This window comes from Oncorhynchus gorbuscha, linkage group LG21, assembly GCF_021184085.1.
Source record: "Oncorhynchus gorbuscha isolate QuinsamMale2020 ecotype Even-year linkage group LG21, OgorEven_v1.0, whole genome shotgun sequence".
NCBI classification, from domain to species: Eukaryota; Metazoa; Chordata; class Actinopteri; order Salmoniformes; family Salmonidae; genus Oncorhynchus; species Oncorhynchus gorbuscha.
In genome coordinates, this window is record NC_060193.1 from 1,071,492 (window position 1) to 1,080,761 (window position 9,270).

The window sequence follows — 9,270 nt, forward strand, 5'->3', positions numbered from 1 at the left end:
AAGGAAACAGTAACACTACCTATAATGTCTCTACCACAGGTTACCAAGGAAACAGTAACACTACCTATACTGTCTCTACCACAGGTTAACAAGGAAACAGTAACACTACCTATAATGTCTCTACCACAGGTCACCAAGGAAACAGTAACACTACCTATAATGTCTCTACCACAGGTCACCAAGGAAACAGTAACACTACCTATAATGTCTCTACCACAGGTTACCAAGGAAACAGTAACACTACCTATAATGTCTCTACCACAGGTTACCAAGGAAACAGTAAGGTAACACTACCTATAATGTCTCTACCACAGGTTACCAAGGAAACAGTAACACTACCTATACTGTCTCTACCACAGGTTACCAAGGAAACAGTAACACTACCTATAATGTCTCTACCACAGGTTACCAAGGAAACAGTAACACTACCTATACTGTCTCTACCACAGGTTACCAAGGAAACAGTAACACTACCTATAATGTCTCTACCACAGGTTACCAAGGAAACAGTAACACTACCTATACTGTCTCTACCACAGGTTACCAAGGAAACAGTAACACTACTTATAATGTCTCTACCACAGGTCACCAAGGAAACAGTAACACTACCTATAATGTCTCTACCACAGGTTACCAAGGAAACAGTAAGGTAACACTACCTATAATGTCTCTACCACAGGTTACCAAGGAAACAGTAACACTACCTATAATGTCTCTACCACAGGTTACCAAGGAAACAGTAACACTACCTATAATGTCTCTACCACAGGTTACCAAGGAAACAGTAACACTACCTATAATGTCTCTACCACAGGTCACCAAGGAAACAGTAACACTACCTATAATGTCTCTACCACAGGTTACCAAGGAAACAGTAAGGTAACACTACCTATAATGTCTCTACCACAGGTTACCAAGGAAACAGTAACACTACCTATAATGTCTCTACCACAGGTCACCAAGGAAACAGTAACACTACCTATAATGTCTCTACCACAGGTTACCAAGGAAACAGTAACACTACCTATAATGTCTCTACCACAGGTTACCAAGGAAACAGTAACACTACTTATAATGTCTCTACCACAGGTTACCAAGGAAACAGTAACACTACCTATAATGTCTCTACCACAGGTCACCAAGGAAACAGTAAGGTAACACTACCTATAATGTCTCTACCACAGGTTACCAAGGAAACAGTAACACTACCTATAATGTCTCTACCACAGGTTACCAAGGAAACAGTAACACTACCTATAATGTCTCTACCACAGGTTACCAAGGAAACAGTAACACTACCTATAATGTCTCTACCACAGGTCACCAAGGAAACAGTAACACTACCTATAATGTCTCTACCACAGGTCACCAAGGAAACAGTAACACTACCTATACTGTCTCTACCACAGGTTAACAAGGAAACAGTAACACTACCTATAATGTCTCTACCACAGGTCACCAAGGAAACAGTAACACTACCTATAATGTCTCTACCACAGGTCACCAAGGAAACAGTAACACTACCTATAATGTCTCTACCACAGGTTACCAAGGAAACAGTAACACTACCTATAATGTCTCTACCACAGGTTACCAAGGAAACAGTAAGGTAACACTACCTATAATGTCTCTACCACAGGTTACCAAGGAAACAGTAACACTACCTATACTGTCTCTACCACAGGTTACCAAGGAAACAGTAACACTACCTATAATGTCTCTACCACAGGTTACCAAGGAAACAGTAACACTACCTATACTGTCTCTACCACAGGTTACCAAGGAAACAGTAACACTACCTATAATGTCTCTACCACAGGTTACCAAGGAAACAGTAACACTACCTATACTGTCTCTACCACACCAAGGAAACAGGTTACCAAGGGAAACAGTAACACTACCTATAATGTCTCTACCACAGGTTACCAAGGAAACAGTAAGTAACACTACCTATAATGTCTCTACCACAGGTTACCAAGGAAACTATAATGTCTCTACCACAGGTTACCAAGGAAACAGTAACACTACCTATAATGTCTCTACCACAGGTTACCAAGGAAACAGTAACACTACCTATAATGTCTCTACCACAGGTTACCAAGGAAACAGTAACACTACCTATAATGTCTCTACCACAGGTTACCAAGGAAACAGTAACACTACCTATAATGTCTCTACCACAGGTCACCAAGGAAACAGTAACACTACCTATAATGTCTCTACCACAGGTTACCAAGGAAACAGTAACACTACCTATAATGTCTCTACCACAGGTTACCAAGGAAACAGTAACACTACTTATAATGTCTCTACCACAGGTTACCAAGGAAACAGTAACACTACCTATAATGTCTCTACCACAGGTCACCAAGGAAACAGTAAGGTAACACTACCTATAATGTCTCTACCACAGGTTACCAAGGAAACAGTAACACTACCTATAATGTCTCTACTACAGGTTACCAAGGAAACAGTAACACTACCTATAATGTCTCTACCACAGGTTACCAAGGAAACAGTAACACTACCTATAATGTCTCTACCACAGGTCACCAAGGAAACAGTAACACTACCTATAATGTCTCTACCACAGGTCACCAAGGAAACAGTAACACTACCTATAATGTCTCTACCACAGGTTACCAAGGAAACAGTAAGGTAACACTACCTATAATGTCTCTACCACAGGTTACCAAGGAAACAGTAACACTACCTATAATGTCTCTACCACAGGTCACCAAGGAAACAGTAAGGTAACACTACCTATAATGTCTCTACCACAGGTTACCAAGGAAACAGTAACACTACCTATAATGTCTCTACCACAGGTCACCAAGGAAACAGTAACACTACCTATAATGTCTCTACCACAGGTCACCAAGGAAACAGTAACACTACCTATAATGTCTCTACCACAGGTTACCAAGGAAACAGTAACACTACCTATAATGTCTCTACCACAGGTTACCAAGGAAACAGTAACACTACCTATACTGTCTCTACCACAGGTTAACAAGGAAACAGTAACACTACCTATAATGTCTCTACCACAGGTCACCAAGGAAACAGTAACACTACCTATAATGTCTCTACCACAGGTCACCAAGGAAACAGTAACACTACCTATAATGTCTCTACCACAGGTTACCAAGGAAACAGTAACACTACCTATAATGTCTCTACCACAGGTTACCAAGGAAACAGTAAGGTAACACTACCTATAATGTCTCTACCACAGGTTACCAAGGAAACAGTAACACTACCTATACTGTCTCTACCACAGGTTACCAAGGAAACAGTAACACTACCTATAATGTCTCTACCACAGGTTACCAAGGAAACAGTAACACTACCTATACTGTCTCTACCACAGGTCACCAAGGAAACAGTAACACTACCTATAATGTCTCTACCACAGGTTACCAAGGAAACAGTAACACTACCTATAATGTCTCTACCACAGGTTACCAAGGAAACAGTAACACTACCTATAATGTCTCTACCACAGGTTACCAAGGAAACAGTAACACTACTTATAATGTCTCTACCACAGGTTACCAAGGAAACAGTAACACTACCTATAATGTCTCTACCACAGGTCACCAAGGAAACAGTAAGGTAACACTACCTATAATGTCTCTACCACAGGTTACCAAGGAAACAGTAACACTACCTATAATGTCTCTACCACAGGTTACCAAGGAAACAGTAACACTACCTATAATGTCTCTACCACAGGTTACCAAGGAAACAGTAACACTACCTATAATGTCTCTACCACAGGTCACCAAGGAAACAGTAACACTACCTATAATGTCTCTACCACAGGTCACCAAGGAAACAGTAACACTACCTATAATGTCTCTACCACAGGTTACCAAGGAAACAGTAAGGTAACACTACCTATAATGTCTCTACCACAGGTTACCAAGGAAACAGTAACACTACCTATAATGTCTCTACCACAGGTCACCAAGGAAACAGTAAGGTAACACTACCTATAATGTCTCTACCACAGGTTACCAAGGAAACAGTAACACTACCTATAATGTCTCTACCACAGGTCACCAAGGAAACAGTAACACTACCTATAATGTCTCTACCACAGGTCACCAAGGAAACAGTAACACTACCTATAATGTCTCTACCACAGGTTACCAAGGAAACAGTAACACTACCTATAATGTCTCTACCACAGGTTACCAAGGAAACAGTAACACTACCTATACTGTCTCTACCACAGGTTAACAAGGAAACAGTAACACTACCTATAATGTCTCTACCACAGGTCACCAAGGAAACAGTAACACTACCTATAATGTCTCTACCACAGGTCACCAAGGAAACAGTAACACTACCTATAATGTCTCTACCACAGGTTACCAAGGAAACAGTAACACTACCTATAATGTCTCTACCACAGGTTACCAAGGAAACAGTAAGGTAACACTACCTATAATGTCTCTACCACAGGTTACCAAGGAAACAGTAACACTACCTATACTGTCTCTACCACAGGTTACCAAGGAAACAGTAACACTACCTATAATGTCTCTACCACAGGTTACCAAGGAAACAGTAACACTACCTATACTGTCTCTACCACAGGTTACCAAGGAAACAGTAACACTACCTATAATGTCTCTACCACAGGTTACCAAGGAAACAGTAACACTACCTATACTGTCTCTACCACAGGTTACCAAGGAAACAGTAACACTACTTATAATGTCTCTACCACAGGTCACCAAGGAAACAGTAACACTACCTATAATGTCTCTACCACAGGTTACCAAGGAAACAGTAAGGTAACACTACCTATAATGTCTCTACCACAGGTTACCAAGGAAACAGTAACACTACCTATAATGTCTCTACCACAGGTTACCAAGGAAACAGTAACACTACCTATAATGTCTCTACCACAGGTTACCAAGGAAACAGTAACACTACCTATAATGTCTCTACCACAGGTCACCAAGGAAACAGTAACACTACCTATAATGTCTCTACCACAGGTTACCAAGGAAACAGTAAGGTAACACTACCTATAATGTCTCTACCACAGGTTACCAAGGAAACAGTAACACTACCTATAATGTCTCTACCACAGGTCACCAAGGAAACAGTAACACTACCTATAATGTCTCTACCACAGGTTACCAAGGAAACAGTAACACTACCTATAATGTCTCTACCACAGGTTACCAAGGAAACAGTAACACTACTTATAATGTCTCTACCACAGGTTACCAAGGAAACAGTAACACTACCTATAATGTCTCTACCACAGGTCACCAAGGAAACAGTAAGGTAACACTACCTATAATGTCTCTACCACAGGTTACCAAGGAAACAGTAACACTACCTATAATGTCTCTACCACAGGTTACCAAGGAAACAGTAACACTACCTATAATGTCTCTACCACAGGTTACCAAGGAAACAGTAACACTACCTATAATGTCTCTACCACAGGTCACCAAGGAAACAGTAACACTACCTATAATGTCTCTACCACAGGTCACCAAGGAAACAGTAACACTACCTATACTGTCTCTACCACAGGTTAACAAGGAAACAGTAACACTACCTATAATGTCTCTACCACAGGTCACCAAGGAAACAGTAACACTACCTATAATGTCTCTACCACAGGTCACCAAGGAAACAGTAACACTACCTATAATGTCTCTACCACAGGTTACCAAGGAAACAGTAACACTACCTATAATGTCTCTACCACAGGTTACCAAGGAAACAGTAAGGTAACACTACCTATAATGTCTCTACCACAGGTTACCAAGGAAACAGTAACACTACCTATACTGTCTCTACCACAGGTTACCAAGGAAACAGTAACACTACCTATAATGTCTCTACCACAGGTTACCAGGAAACAGTAACACTACCTATACTGTCTCTACCACAGGTTACCAAGGAAACAGTAACACTACCTATAATGTCTCTACCACAGGTTACCAAGGAAACAGTAACACTACCTATACTGTCTCTACCACAGGTTACCAAGGAAACAGTAACACTACTTATAATGTCTCTACCACAGGTCACCAAGGAAACAGTAACACTACCTATAATGTCTCTACCACAGGTTACCAAGGAAACAGTAAGGTAACACTACCTATAATGTCTCTACCACAGGTTACCAAGGAAACAGTAACACTACCTATAATGTCTCTACCACAGGTTACCAAGGAAACAGTAACACTACCTATAATGTCTCTACCACAGGTTACCAAGGAAACAGTAACACTACCTATAATGTCTCTACCACAGGTCACCAAGGAAACAGTAACACTACCTATAATGTCTCTACCACAGGTTACCAAGGAAACAGTAAGGTAACACTACCTATAATGTCTCTACCACAGGTTACCAAGGAAACAGTAACACTACCTATAATGTCTCTACCACAGGTCACCAAGGAAACAGTAACACTACCTATAATGTCTCTACCACAGGTTACCAAGGAAACAGTAACACTACCTATAATGTCTCTACCACAGGTTACCAAGGAAACAGTAACACTACTTATAATGTCTCTACCACAGGTTACCAAGGAAACAGTAACACTACCTATAATGTCTCTACCACAGGTCACCAAGGAAACAGTAAGGTAACACTACCTATAATGTCTCTACCACAGGTTACCAAGGAAACAGTAACACTACCTATAATGTCTCTACTACAGGTTACCAAGGAAACAGTAACACTACCTATAATGTCTCTACCACAGGTTACCAAGGAAACAGTAACACTACCTATAATGTCTCTACCACAGGTCACCAAGGAAACAGTAACACTACCTATAATGTCTCTACCACAGGTCACCAAGGAAACAGTAACACTACCTATAATGTCTCTACCACAGGTTACCAAGGAAACAGTAAGGTAACACTACCTATAATGTCTCTACCACAGGTTACCAAGGAAACAGTAACACTACCTATAATGTCTCTACCACAGGTCACCAAGGAAACAGTAAGGTAACACTACCTATAATGTCTCTACCACAGGTTACCAAGGAAACAGTAACACTACCTATAATGTCTCTACCACAGGTCACCAAGGAAACAGTAACACTACCTATAATGTCTCTACCACAGGTCACCAAGGAAACAGTAACACTACCTATAATGTCTCTACCACAGGTTACCAAGGAAACAGTAACACTACCTATAATGTCTCTACCACAGGTTACCAAGGAAACAGTAACACTACCTATACTGTCTCTACCACAGGTTAACAAGGAAACAGTAACACTACCTATAATGTCTCTACCACAGGTCACCAAGGAAACAGTAACACTACCTATAATGTCTCTACCACAGGTCACCAAGGAAACAGTAACACTACCTATAATGTCTCTACCACAGGTTACCAAGGAAACAGTAACACTACCTATAATGTCTCTACCACAGGTTACCAAGGAAACAGTAAGGTAACACTACCTATAATGTCTCTACCACAGGTTACCAAGGAAACAGTAACACTACCTATACTGTCTCTACCACAGGTTACCAAGGAAACAGTAACACTACCTATAATGTCTCTACCACAGGTTACCAAGGAAACAGTAACACTACCTATACTGTCTCTACCACAGGTTACCAAGGAAACAGTAACACTACCTATAATGTCTCTACCACAGGTTACCAAGGAAACAGTAACACTACCTATACTGTCTCTACCACAGGTTACCAAGGAAACAGTAACACTACTTATAATGTCTCTACCACAGGTCACCAAGGAAACAGTAACACTACCTATAATGTCTCTACCACAGGTTACCAAGGAAACAGTAAGGTAACACTACCTATAATGTCTCTACCACAGGTTACCAAGGAAACAGTAACACTACCTATAATGTCTCTACCACAGGTTACCAAGGAAACAGTAACACTACCTATAATGTCTCTACCACAGGTTACCAAGGAAACAGTAACACTACCTATAATGTCTCTACCACAGGTTACCAAGGAAACAGTAACACTACCTATACTGTCTCTACCACAGGTTACCAAGGAAACAGTAACACTACTTATAATGTCTCTACCACAGGTCACCAAGGAAACAGTAACACTACCTATAATGTCTCTACCACAGGTTACCATGGAAACAGTAACACTACTTATACTGTCTCTACCACAGGTTACCAAGGAAACAGTAACACTACCTATAATGTCTCTACCACAGGTCACCAAGGAAACAGTAACACTACCTATAATGTCTCTACCACAGGTTACCAAGGAAACAGTGACACTACCTAGTAACATTCAATAATGTTAAATATCACACTGGAGTCACGTTCTGACACAATGATGTCATAGTTTATTAAAACAAGAAATCATCAATACATGGAAAATACCATTCAACTGTATATACATGATCAATATATAATATACAGGTCTGGAATTATAGACACCCTTGATAAAGATAATAATGACTGTATATACATGATCAATATATAATATACAGTGGGGTCTGGAATTATAGACACCCTTGATAAAGATAATAATGACTGTATAAATAAATAATTCAAATACTGAGCTTTATTATCTGCTCAACATGTGTCAATTATATTATTTTATATTAATACGATTGATCTGATTAAAATATTTAGTTTAACAAGTCGTATTTATTTTCTAAATGATTGACCCCCCTAAAGAGTCTAATAAAGTAGTCAGAAGGTCAGTCAATCTGGTTCTATATTCATAGTAATGACATCATCACACTCCTGTAGATTCAGGGCTGTCAATCATTTTGACCCCTGACATTTACAACAAAAATACATTACAAAAACATATCTCTGAGCAATTATATTAGTTTAAAATATTATAATTTACAATTTATTTTTTGAGCATAGTCAGTATTTGATTTATTATTGCTAATCTTAAGCAAGGAAGTCAATAACTTCTGACCCCTCTGTATATAATCAAGGTGAATCAAACAAGTAGAGCAAAAATAAACACTTCACAAAGTCAAATAAAAAACTGGCACATTGACATGAAGCTACAATAGAAGCTGACAGGTTGAAGCTACAATAGAAGCTGACAGGTTGAAGCTACAATAGAAGCTGACAGGTTGAAGCTACAATAGAAGCTGACAGGTTGAAGCTACAATAGAAGCTGACAGGTTGAAGCTAAAACAGAAATATAAACATTTCAACAAATGGTTTTATCAGTCTTGTTCACAGGAGGCTGTTGAGGGGAGGACGGCTCATTATAACGGCTGGAACGAAGCCAATGG